The sequence below is a fragment of the Rhamphochromis sp. 'chilingali' genome (assembly GCF_963969265.1).
Source record: "Rhamphochromis sp. 'chilingali' genome assembly, chromosome: 6".
Lineage (NCBI taxonomy): Eukaryota > Metazoa > Chordata > Actinopteri > Cichliformes > Cichlidae > Rhamphochromis > Rhamphochromis sp. 'chilingali'.
In genome coordinates this window covers 25,599,808-25,613,138 of record NC_137933.1, presented here as the reverse complement: position 1 = coordinate 25,613,138, position 13,331 = coordinate 25,599,808, and the positions used below count along the sequence as shown (strand labels likewise).

At 39.5% G+C, this 13,331-nt stretch overlaps 1 long non-coding RNA gene across 1 annotated transcript; it reads left to right on the top strand.

The window, feature by feature from the left end:
* The first annotated feature begins 8,192 nt into the window (after positions 1-8,192).
* LOC308398762 lies at positions 8,193-13,331 on the top strand. Its single transcript, XR_013972015.1, has 3 exons — positions 8,193-8,326; positions 9,568-9,656; positions 12,651-13,331. It is a non-coding gene; the product is annotated as an uncharacterized lncRNA (long non-coding RNA).

The window sequence follows — 13,331 nt, the reverse complement described above, 5'->3', positions numbered from 1 at the left end:
ATGAGCCTTGGAAAAATCTGTGGAAAATTCATTATGTTGTTTTGAAATCTCCTGCCTACTTTATTTTCCTGACATTTCTTGTCTCTTTTGCCTAGTAACACTGTTTTGGATTTATGGGGTTTTTTATATTGCCAGTTTTCGTAGTTTATTTGCTTAATTTGTTTATGAGTGCATGTTGAGTTTGCTGTAGAGAATTTGCTATATTAAATCTCTTCTTTTCTGTAAAGTGATATTCATATATTTATTCTTCTGTCTCCTATCTCTGTATTTTTTTTTCAAGCACATCTGCCAGGTCAAAACATTTTGCAGATAAAATGCACACACACACACACACACACACACACACACACACACACACACACACACACACACACACACACACACACACACACACACACACACACACACACACACACATATATATATATATATGTACATAGACAGCACACACACAAGTGTGCACTAGATTTCACTCTTGCTAAGTAGGATTGGAGCTCACCCCTGTGGAGACAATGGTTTTCCACCCTCCCTATAGCTGGTACAATTGAGGTGTGAGAAGTATGTCACATACACACTACTTATCTCCTTTGGTAGATGACAATCTTTTTTAATTGGTCTGAGGTTGTTTAATCTGTCCTGATTGGTTTAGTGTGGTTGTGGTTGGACCACAAAGGTTCTAGGAAAAATGTAATGTGGTGATGCAGGAAAAATGGGCTGGTTGTACGATTCAATATCATTTTGAAATTAAGGTGATAAGCTGGCCTTACAGGATAAAATATTCCTCAACTAGCTTGCAAATAAATGAGCTGGATAACAACAATAAGTAGAGATCAACTACTTGCACTGTAGTTGTTATGGCTGGCTTTCCCTGCCAAATGAAGCTACTATAGATTAAAAGTTAAGTTTACATGTTACTTCGTGTTTTGATGTTGCCACTCCAAATGCCTGCAGGTTGTGTCAGATGTTTAAATTTTAAGAGATGTATGGATTGACTTTGCTGCAAAAGCTGTTATGTAAATGTAATATGAAATGTCTGACACTGTAAACTGAAATGAATTATATGTGTGCTCAAAGTGACTTCAAAAAGCTGTTTAGCCAGCCCTCTCAATGGCTGTTTCATGTCCTGCTGGTTTCCTCCAAACCTTTGGCTGGCTGCTACGCCTTAAATAATAAAACCAACATTTTTTCTCTTATGAGTGTAGCTGGAGTTGTTGCTCCGAGGAATATTACTCTGAATAAAACAAAAGGTAGCGCATTATTCCCTCCATCAATAAAATATTTTATTCTCCTTTGTTTTCCTTTCACTGCATACTGTTATTATTATTATTTTTATGCATCACTACACTAATGTAATGTTTTTGCATATACAGTTCTTCTCATACCACACATTTGTTCACGTATGGGGTAATCTTGATCTTTTGTTTTCGCTCTCTCCTGCTCCTTTACTGTGTTTCTTCATTTTTACCTTCTTCGCTGTCTTTCTGGGCTCTGTATTTAAATAGTGCAATGAGTATTCAGACTACTGCAGACAGAGTAAATTTCTTGCACTGGCACCAGGGGAGAACTGTGGGCCAAAGGAACACTCATAAATAATCCACAGATCCAAAATACTTCTTCCTTCTTAGGAGCACATCTGACCTTATACAAGTAAACAGAGTGCACCACACTAACAAGCAGGTGGAAACAACCACTTGCTTGGCCCTTATGTAAAAGTATACTTTGAAGTACCAGCGCTGCTGCATTGAAGAGCCATGTGTTGAGAGGAGATAATGACTGGGACACCACCAATTTTTCAACTGACAGGTCTGCCACAGGCACTTTTAAAGTGTCTTCCTATCATTTCTTATTAAGGACACAGGAAGCATTTTCTCTTCAGCCGTTGCTGGCAACGAATTCAAGTTTGCAGTGATCTATGGAGGATTTGAAGCTGAATGACACTGAGTCATTGTGCACTTGCCATAATAGCAATAACATACATACATTACTACTGTGTTATATAACACTGAAAATATTATTTATTCAACAAGAGGTATTTCTTTGTGAAATTTGTATAGCTTCCTTGCGCCTGTGTGGGTTTCCACCATGGATTGTAGATTCTTTCCACCTTCCAAATGTCAAGGGTCAGTTGGTCATATGCAGTTGTATGCACAGTACTTTATTCTATGCAGCTGGTGAATAGAATAAAGTACAAATATATAAAAAAGTGAAAATGCCTTGTAGCACTTGAAAAGTACCACATATAGTACTAAATAAATGCCAATCCATTGTATTCCCTATCAAGTATTGATTAAAAAACAGTGCATTTATCTCTATTTAGTCCCACAATTTTGTTGTACATGTACAATCACAGTAAAAGGCTATTCTATTCTTCTATTCTATAAGTATGTGGACACTGCAATAAAAATACACTGTCAGGTGTTACAGATGTTTACTGGTCACATGAGGATGTTGCTGAACATCTCTTCCAATCCTATTTAATATGAATGTCCTCTGTGACTTGCTATAGGATTTTAAAAGCCAGCTGCATGTTGTTCTTTTGTTATTTTTTCTATATATCACCAGAGCATTAGTCATTAGTTATGGATAAGGCCTGGTATTCCAATTTCTCCCAAAGGTGCCGGATTGGGGTTGAGATCAGACTGCCACACCAAACAGTAGTGATCCCCTATAATTAAGAGGCTAAACCATAAAAAAGACTAGACCAATACACACAAATCCAATTAGGCTCATGGTGGTCAGATGATTGCCTTTGGCAGGCTAGCTTGAGTAAGGGAAATGTAGGGGGGGCGATATTGATTATAGGCTGACAGAACCGATCTGAAGAATAAATGAACAGAGTTGAGCCATTGGGCTGAGTGAGATGCGTCATGAATGAAGGAACACGATTTGAGTGAAACAGTCTTGAATGAACTTGCTAGTCAAGCTGATTTGGCAGGCATCCAGGAGATGCTGAGACAGTAAAACCATTTAATTTGCCGTAAAAGCATAGAACATGTTACTCTTTCTGAATTCAAGTGAACTGGGTAGAAAGAAAGATTGAATATACTTAGAAACATATGGAGAAGGTCACCCTTAACAATGCTCAACAGAGCTAAAAAAAGAAAAGAAAAAAAAAGATGCCTATTGTGTGCCTCCGGTGTGTTTGTAACAGGAGCCAAAGACGTCAGCCTGAGTTTAGCTGTGTGTTGCTGTACATGCCCAGTGGGGTGACTTTAGCAGCCCATCATCTCTCCCTCCTCACCAATGCCAACCTTGTAGAGATGCCACAGGCACTTTGTCACGGGGAATGATGTCACTGACTGCCACCCCCACCCTAATTTCCAAATAGAAACCCAGTCTGCTTATTAGAAGCAGGACTGGGCGTGTGAGTGATTCAGCAAAACGTGACTGCTGTCCGTACAAATATTTGTTGGCTTGTTTGCGGGCATCTCTTCATGCAGATGGGTCCTTCAGAGTTGAGATTTATTAAGCATGAAGGAGCAGCCATGCGCGAACAGGAAAATACAGTGAGTTTGTGCATGCATACATAGCTCATTACTGTGCTTATATTTAGGTTGCCCTTTCTCTGTATGTCCATTCCTATGGTAACCTGAATCATATCATTTTCACCCTAGTGGCTAGATCTCTGCAAGCCCTGTTGCCTTTGGGTGCAGTACACATACAACAGGTCTCATGAAATAATTATGTTGGTGCACTCTCTTACACCTCTCTGTGTGTCTGGCTTCCATCCCAAAGCTCTCTCTTATGTCTCTTTGAGTCTACAGGCACTGGCAGGTCACATGGTGCAAATGTGTGACTGGATGTGCTGTAGTCTTCTTTTGCCTCTGATCCTTAGCATTTACTACTGATACAAACGCTCGCTCCACTCACTTATATGTGAAGTGTGGGTGTAAGTTTAGTATCATTGTAGTTTAACCACGTTGCTAGTTTAATCTTTGTATCACTTCTACCTGTTTCTGCACCTTTAAATGCATTTCTTGCATTTACTGCATTTGACACTGAAGTTCATTTTAATGCATCATGTAAACACTGTAGAATAATACAGTTGATGAAAATAGAATTATTACATTATAAGCCTGCTTGTACATGTGAAAGATGATTTTTTTTAGAAGCACGTGCACACGTGTAGAAGAAAATATTCCTGTGTGGTGAACCAAAACATGCTCTTCTGCATGTGTGCACTGATACTGCATATGGTGACTTTTTCTGAGGACTGATAAACATCCTCTGCTGCCATCTGCAGTGCAAAAGTGTTAAAACAAATGCGTTCGTAATTAGTGTCTCAGGGTCTTCAGGGTCATTCAGTTTAGGAATACATGATACTTACCCATGCAGTGTTTTTTGATGCAGATCATAATCTGCTTCCTTCTAAAGGCTTCAGTATTGATGACTTAAATGACTTATGAGTATTAATGGTCTAACAATGCTGTGGCTATTGCAAAAAACCACAGCACAACCTGCTAGTCTTACACACTGTCAGATCTTTTTGTGTTTGGTGTAAATCCTCCCTGCCAGTCTTTTCAGGTGAGCTACAGGTTAGAAGATTAAAGAGAACAAAGCCCAGAATATGAAGCTGCTGGCAGCTCAGGTGACTGTCCCTGTCTCTGGGTCTCTGGAGCCCATTCATCAGAAACAGCATCAGTGCCTCCATCTGTCTGAACGACTGTATTCTTTCCCCCTCTCACACTCCACTCCACACCATCTGTTTTTTTTCCCTGTGCTATTTTCATGTTATTGTGACTGTCTGTGTGCATGTGCGTTGTCTGAGCCTGACCATTATCACCACAAAGTGTGAAGCCTGATCGCATTCAGGCTGTCATAGCTGCGTTTCGACTAATACAGCTCTTCTCATCAGAGAAGCATGCTGAGATTTTCTAATTAACATAGCCATACCAACATGCTGTGCCCCTCAGCGCAATGGTGCTCTGTTATTTATTTATCTGTCACTTCATATACACCCCTCTGTCTTTTGCTTTCACCCCTCCAAAGACTCCATAGTTGCCATGGTGACTTGCTACCTCATCAAAGACAAGATCCCACTCTGATGAAAAACATTCATACGTGTGTTAACAGGTGTGTTGCTGTCCCTTTTCCCTGTAGAGTACAAATACTGATTTAAACAATGACGTTCGCAGCTAATTCACTGCGGCAGCTGTCAAATGCAGCTGACATTTTGTGCCACGAGGAAGAGGTTTTGGCAGGAGATGAGGGGAGGGTTTAGGGTTTTGGCGGTGCCATGTGAGAGAGGATAGAGCAGGGCTCTTAAGTATCCCCTGCTCTGTGTTGTTTCAGCTGGATAACCTCAGGGGCATAAGGGAGGGATCCAGAAGAAGAGGGTATAACAGCACAACATACTGCAGACAGATAGAAAGACAGTCAGGCAGGCAGGCAAATGAACAATGCTACATCCCTTATGACACAGAAAATCCCACAGAGCAAGCCATTAATTGCTGTAGGCTTAAAATAAAAATGCATGTCCTTCATTCAAAGCAGACAATAATAGACTCAAACACAAAAGCCATTGTGACCTTATTAGATTATTACACTCTAAACCAGAGGTGAAACCTCTTGTGACAGGAGCAGAAGATAACTGTATAGTTTTCATTATGTGATTCAGCTGAAAGATGCATTTGTTTTAATTCCCACTGCAGTGGGATTCTCCAGAAGCACATTTCACCTCGATGATAAAAATGCACACATAGATCCTGATAGACTAACAAGGTGTGTCATGTGTGTGTTTGTGTGTGCTGGTTTGGGAAACAATTCTCAAAGGTCTTTATAAAGGCGATTTAGAGATGTGATATATTTGCATGTATACATGGATACATGTAAAAACCCTGGTGGGTTTGACTTAGTATCTGCCATAGACAGTATAAAATATGGTCACAGCTACTGTGACAACACCCATTATTTTTTTGAAATCCTGTTTTGAAGACTTGAGATAAACTTTTTTACCATCACCATCTAGGTGTTTTGAAATCAAATGTGCTGAATGAAAGGGGAAGATGACTTGCAATTGCATGCATATGGTTAATAATTCATCATTAGCGCGTGGGAATACCCTGGATAATCACCTTTTCTGAAACATAGAATAAAGAAATTTGAAAATTGGACTTAATATTTTATATGAAATGAGCTGAAATGAGCTGAAATGAGCGACTGAGCCTATAAACTCATCGGGGAAGTCTTTCAAGTCAGAGGATCATTGGTGGCCACCATGAATGCTGGTTTAGCACACTTTCATATTACTTTCTTTTATACAGTCTATAGTATTGGTACAGAGCTGACACCAACAGGAGGTAGCTGTTCAGATTCACTGGTCACCAATTGGCCATCCATCAATCCATCCATCAATCCATCCATCCATCCAGACTTCCCTCTACCTCTTCCTGCTCTTCTGACAGGCCACCAAGGTATTACTATCCCAGTTAAAGACATACTATCCAGCCTGTCCTAGACCTACCACATGGCCTACAAGGAGGTGAGATGAGATGTTTCAGCATGCCGCAAACACCTCACCTGGTAAGAGGCATCCTACTCAGAAGCTCAAATCACCTCAGATTTTAATTAATCATGAATTCATTCATCAAAGAACGTAAAAGAAGTCATAGAATAATTTTGTGATTTAACATTTGACACCATAACCCATACAGACAGCTGTACCTTATCATAAAAGGGTGCATTTACTTGCAGTAATACTACTATTAGGGTAAATTGATTTTTTTGTATTTTCTCTCTCTCCATATATAAAAGCTTACGACACAAGGGCAATGATCTGCTGGATGTGGGTAACTGCATACTCATTAACATTTAGATAAGAAAAGCACAATATTTGCGTCTGTGGTTTCATTGTTTATATTGTAATGACATGCAATAAATTTTTTACACGGTTGGTTGAAGTATTCTGTGGCAGTGGTTATAGTTATGTGTATCATAGGTCTCTAGGAAATGACTGTTACTCTAATGGGCTAAAAAATGATGGAAACTGCACATGCTTGTTTTTTTCTGTCACTATATCCTTTGTACATAAATATAAATCTAGATTATTCAAAAATCTATGGTTTTAGCAAGCAGTAAGAGATATATATATATATATATATATATATATATATATATATATATATATATATATATATATATATATATATATATATATATATATATATATATATATATATATATGTAAGTAACATCTGCACCATTCTCTTCTGTCATAAGTCAAAATGTCATCTATACTGTATCTGCAATCACAAAATTCAATAAAAGGTTTGTGACTAATGCCTGTAAACATGTCCAGTCATCTGAGTTATGTGAATAACTGCCCAATCTTAAAACTTTCAATCATCACATATTACACAGGTTGTGCACAACAGTTAATATAGGAAATATACCTGTGTATGTCAACATACGGTGCTTTACAAATGTATTAGTCCACTTGTCAAGAAAACTATTCAAAACTGTCATAAAATATCATTTTTAAGAAAGAGCATGCACGGACTAGTGGATCAACCATTACAATTCTTTTGAATTATTTTGGTAATTACCAGTAATTTAGAGCAGCTGTGGGTGGTGGTCTAACTTATTTGTTTGGCACTGTATGCCTGTTTATCCATTTATCCAATGTTTCAGTTTCCACTTTATCTGACAAATAATTTTAAATTTAAATTTTTACTTGTATTTTGTAAAAGTGATTTTATTCATAATAATGTTTAAATTATAATGTTTTGGTAACCAGCGTTCCATATCTGGTCACACGCAGAAGTTAACTTCCATACTTATAATAGGAGCTACAATACATTTCATATACTAACATGACTTTATTTCGATATTCAAAGCCAGAGCAATTGTTTGGCTAATATTAAATGTGATTTGAAAGGTGTATATATATATATGAAGAAAAAAGAAACGTTTCCACTGCAATTTTTGTAGTTAGTGCTTTTGGTCTCACGATGGCAGCAGAGTGGCAGGATTGAGCTTTTCCAGAGCAGTGGGAGACTTAACAAGGATATAAACTGTAACCTCAGCCTGTGAGCCTTTGAGGAGTCTGGTAAAAGTGATGCATAAAAATGCTCTTATTGGCTCCCTCCCTCCTCCCTCCCCCTTTCTCTCTCGCTCTCTCTGTGTTTTGCGGAGGGATTCTAGGGGCTGCTGCCTATTAAAGGGAGTCTGTGAGAGAGATGTGTTGAAGCGAGGCCAGCTCAGCTCTCGATCTGAAGAATGTGTTGGCATATACAAGGGGCGCCACTCAAATGGAACTTTAATTCATTTACACGAAAACCAGAACAATCGTAAAAACAGACCTCACTGCCGAGAGCTAACAGCTTAGGTAATCAGCGCTGGAACATAACTTCCTTTAACCTGAGAATTCAACTTTTTTATTAGTGGATTTATTTATTTGTTTTCTTTCAGTATGTTGTGTACAATGGATGGCAGGATAGCATGCGAGTGTGTGCGCGTAAGTGCCTGCACGCATGGCTGTGTATGTGTGTCAGATGGTAGAGGTGGGCTATGAATGAGCCTTTGATGTTGCCTGCCAAGTTTCCCCTGTGGACAGCAGCTGTTATGATAAACACGCTGTCTAGTAGCAACAGATCCTCCCAAGATGGTTGCCTACCCCTCCCCTCCAGTCTCCTCTCCTACTTTTCCTCTATTTTCTCTCAGGGCTGTGCTTAATGGAAGGGAAATTAAAACAATAGCCCTGCCAGTCTGCAGGCCAGCAACAGATCAGCCAACCTGACAGTGAGTTAGAGACGCACAAACTGCGAGAGAAGAGCTGTAATGTGCTAGACGCAGGCTAGACAGTTTTTCTGTTTTGTTTGTTTCTTGATGTTGTCTCCAGTGGGAGACTGAAAAATAAGGGGCATCGATTTTTCATGGCCGTCATTAAATAAATGTTCTGTTGATTGAATTATTTTGTGTTAGCAAAGTTAGATAAAGACAAAAATGAGTTGCAAGATTCCCTGAAAATTATTACATATCCATTAGTACTAGTTTATGCCCACGCTTTACTCGCTATTACCAAGAGAAGTAATGTACAGATCTCCAAAATGTTTATTTATATATATATGAACTGATTTTAAGATCTTTAAGTCTTTTATTTAGCGGAATTTACACTCTTAAAACAGTCTAAAAATGACACCCAGACCAATACTGGTCACTGGAATATAGCTCAAAAAATGCCGATTTCACTTGTCTGTTAGCAAATCCAACGGGCGGCACTTCCCTAAACATGACAAAAGCTGTGTTTCTACACACAAATTGTGCCTGAACTTTCTGTACTTCTCTTCCCTTTTGTGTATTTTTGTTTAAGGGGAAACTAAAATCTTGGTTCAGTTATGAGCGTGCTCATTTGTTAATAACAACCTGAAAAGAGTGGTTTAAAATGCCGTTTTTAACATAACCCCTTTAAGATGCTGTTCCACACCTTGTTTGCACAGTGGATTGAGCATGTATTATTTTTTTGCCTGTTACTTAAAACCCTGATAAAAAAAATTTATAAAAGAAACAGTCACAATTGCTGGACAAATAAATAATTTAAAAGTTCATTTTTTCCTCCTGGCTCAACAGGTTCAGAGTTCCGGTGGTCCAGGTACACCCACGCAAGGAATGCAAAGAAATTAGTCAGCTCTGTCTCTGACTAATTCTCAGCACCCCAGGTTTGCTCATAGAAGTGCTGTCAGGTCTTGTAAAATGATATCATTCAGCTTTTGGTTTCCATGATCTTTGGTTCTCCATGTTGATTGAAGGTTTGAGGAATGGTTAGATAACACACACACACACACACACACACACACACACACACACACACACACACACACACACACACACACACACACACACACACACACACACACACACACACAGACATATGCCTGCACCCAGGCACTGTGGTCACGACAGCCCAAACCACAGGCACCCATGTGGAACGAGTCAGTGAACAGACCTTTATTCCCACTCTGAAATGCTCTATGAGTAAGCTAACAGAGGCAAACCCTCTTAAACTCTGTCTGCAACTTATCTTTACTTGCTGGTGAAGTCAGATGTGCATTGCCAGCTCTCACTCCAAAAGTAATTCAATATAGTGAATGTGGGAAGTTGCTTTTGTCCGGTCACATGCTGACCTTCTTACGTGAGAGTGTCATTTATCTGCTCCGTGATCTCAAAGGGAATTCTCTCAAGTTAACTTCTTGCCGAGTGAGGGGCATACAGACCTTTTGGCCCTTCGGTGCCTGTGTGACACAGTGATTGGGTTACTGAGTGTGTAAACAGGTACTTCCCCACCTATTCACTTGCACAGCAAGAGTGTGCAGAGGTATACAAAGATCCTTTTAAAATGTTTGCTTTGCTGGAAGCACAAACCTCAAAAGTCGTATATGTATGCGTGCTTGTATTTGCAGTATGTATGCACTGCATGCATATAGGTGTGTGTGTGCACATTTGGATGTGTGATCATATATGTTCATTAAAAAAAAGGGGAAAAAAAGAAAAAAACATGATGTTTTTTTAGTCTGAGTAAAGTTAAAGAGGACTCCACTGAGAAATATCCACTGACATTTTTCCCCCATGAAAAACAACTCATCCTCAAATGCACTTTATACTTGAGTGCACATGTTTAACTATAGTGGCTGATCCAGTGAAAAACTACCATTGTGCTGAGAATCTAACTTAGACAGTCTAAATGTAGCTCAGTAGTAACCTACAACTCCATCTCTCTGCATAGCCATTGCATTTCTCCTCTGTCTACCACCAACACACACCATGGTGTGCAAACACTAAAGCCCCCCTCAGGCGTCTGCCAGTGAGCTGATCCATCCAGGGATGTTAGGCCTAATGAGAAAAGGAGGGAAAAAGTGCAGTAGAAGGAGGAAGTAGATGACAGATGTTGGTCCAGAGCAGAATAGGTAGGGAAGGGAGAAGATGTAGGTTTCCGATCACAGTGATGGATGAGGCGGGGGATACTAGTTGATGGCTACCACCTCCCCTTTAAATCTCATTGGAAATTGAACCACAGCAGGAAAAATGTGGCTGGAAGATGGTTGGTGTAAAGAGACATTAGAATTCTGGAGGGAGATGTAAATGGTGAATGGCTGATATACATGCGTGTGCGTGAATCCAGGCATGTTGTGAAATCTCCCCATCAGGTTTGATTTTGGCGTTGTCCTCTATGAAAAGTCCTGTCATGATTAGCACCAATATGTGTGCAAAATCCTGTACAGTGATAACTCACCGAGGCAGTTTTCCACAATGAAAATATCAGACAAAAGGCTGGAGGGATTGCGCTGGTCAGAGATCAGTAAAACTCAGACGAGAAGAAACCACAGTACTGTCACGATCTGAGTCCAGCAATTTAAGAATGGATAAGTGTAGATTTTGAACTGCTGGGAAATGCAACAATGTATGACAGGCTTTGCCACAGCTGGGATATTATGTTACCAGAGGCTATGTATCAGAGAGCTGGAGAGAGAAAATACCCAATGATTAAATATATGTGAACATTTATGTGTGGGATATAAGGAACGGTTTAGAAGAAGTGACAAACACAAACCTGGTCACTATTATCACCTAATGACTTGGAAAGCCTTGGAAAGGCTGAATCTAACTGAAGGGTGATGGAAGTTGGAGAAAAAGGGACAAAGGGTGGAAAGTGAAGAGAGAAGATGGAATCGCTGGAGTTTAGAGAAGTGGAAAAATGAGGGGGAAAGAGAGAGGAGAGGTTTACCCTGCAGGGCTGTGTGGCTGGCTGTACGCTCCTGTTCTGTTAGGCGGCCGTGGCTGGCTAAACAAACAATCCTAATTGGCTGTGGAGCCCCACTAGTCTGGGGTTTCACTCGCTTTCATCCTCGGGAAGCTGCTGGGAAGCTGTGGGAGAGCTGAGGTGAGGCATCATGACGAACACACATGTGCTCAATTACACACACTCCTGAGAACTTGGAGACAAACCTACATCCGTATATAAAGTGAAAACTTAATGTGCGTTTTCTGTGTGTTTTCATTCTTATGTACAAATAGAAATTGTCTGTGAGCTATTGGAAGTGACCTCCCCATGAATGCAGTTTAGCACACAGGAGACTAATGTGACCACCTGCACAGCACATCTGTGGTGAACAGTGCCACACACACACACTTCCTCATGTTTGCAGAAACAGATACTCGCTTAGACATTGTGCATAATCACAGATATGATTTACACCACAGACATCCTCACAGACATAGCAGAAAAAAAAGACAATTACAAATTCCTGTATGTAGCAGATGCAACCAAAGCCCAGATGCCTAAGGTATTCTAACAATATTACAGTACACAACTCTAGAGCGAATAGCAGCACAGCACACCGTCCAATGTTTTGCAAAATGAGAGACATCTAGTGGTGCAAATGGGTGATGTCTTCACATGTTATGTCATTGCAATAAAAAAAAAATCAGTCACACAAATCTATAATAGTAGACAAGAGAGCACTGTTGTGAAAATGAAGCACTATTACCAACAGAGAAAATGAATGCAGTGAAAGATGAGAAAGGTTAAATTAAGAAAGTAATTTAATAGAAAAAAACTGTAATAATACTCTGAATGATTGTCATCTCTCTGTAAATGGTTTTTAATCTGTAAAAGTAAATAGGCTTTTTATTCTCTTGTGTTTCTCCTTTCACAGCCAGTATACTGGCTCGACTGCCTTGTGTATATGATGGGACCATATGCATGGAAGAGTATCCTGAGAAAAGAGATCTTTAACTACTCAGGACTGCATTTTCAAAGCGATGGAATGTGTTGTCAGAGAAAAAGAAAGAAAGAAGAAGAAAAGAGGCTCTTTCGCTCCTCACAACTCTGGCCCTTGGCCCGGCATGGCTCTCGGAGGGGGGATTGTGAAAGCAGTTGTCATGGTGGAGAGCATGAGATGAGCATGGGAGAAGAAAAGAATTGCTCTTTGGAAATGCAAACCACTGATCACTTGATTTTTCTGCTTTCAATGGCTACGCATAAAAATGGAAAAGGGTAACTCAACTTGTTAGGAAAACTAAAGCAGAAACATTTTATTTTCAGACAAACAAGTGTCAGTGTTGTGCACACATGCATTTAGATGCTGCACTATGCAACAGCAGCAAAATAATAAAATAAAATTTTATGATCTTATTACATGTAATAGATAGTTTAATAAAGAGCAATAACCACAATGAATTGTCACAGAAAAGTGACTCTTTGAGATAGTGTTAACATTATAGATATAAGGGTGAGGCTCATCCAAGTTTTTGGAATTCATTAGTTCCACACTGATAACAATTTAAAACAGAAATACAGGATAATCCCCAACAACTTAGACTCAATAATGAGAAAT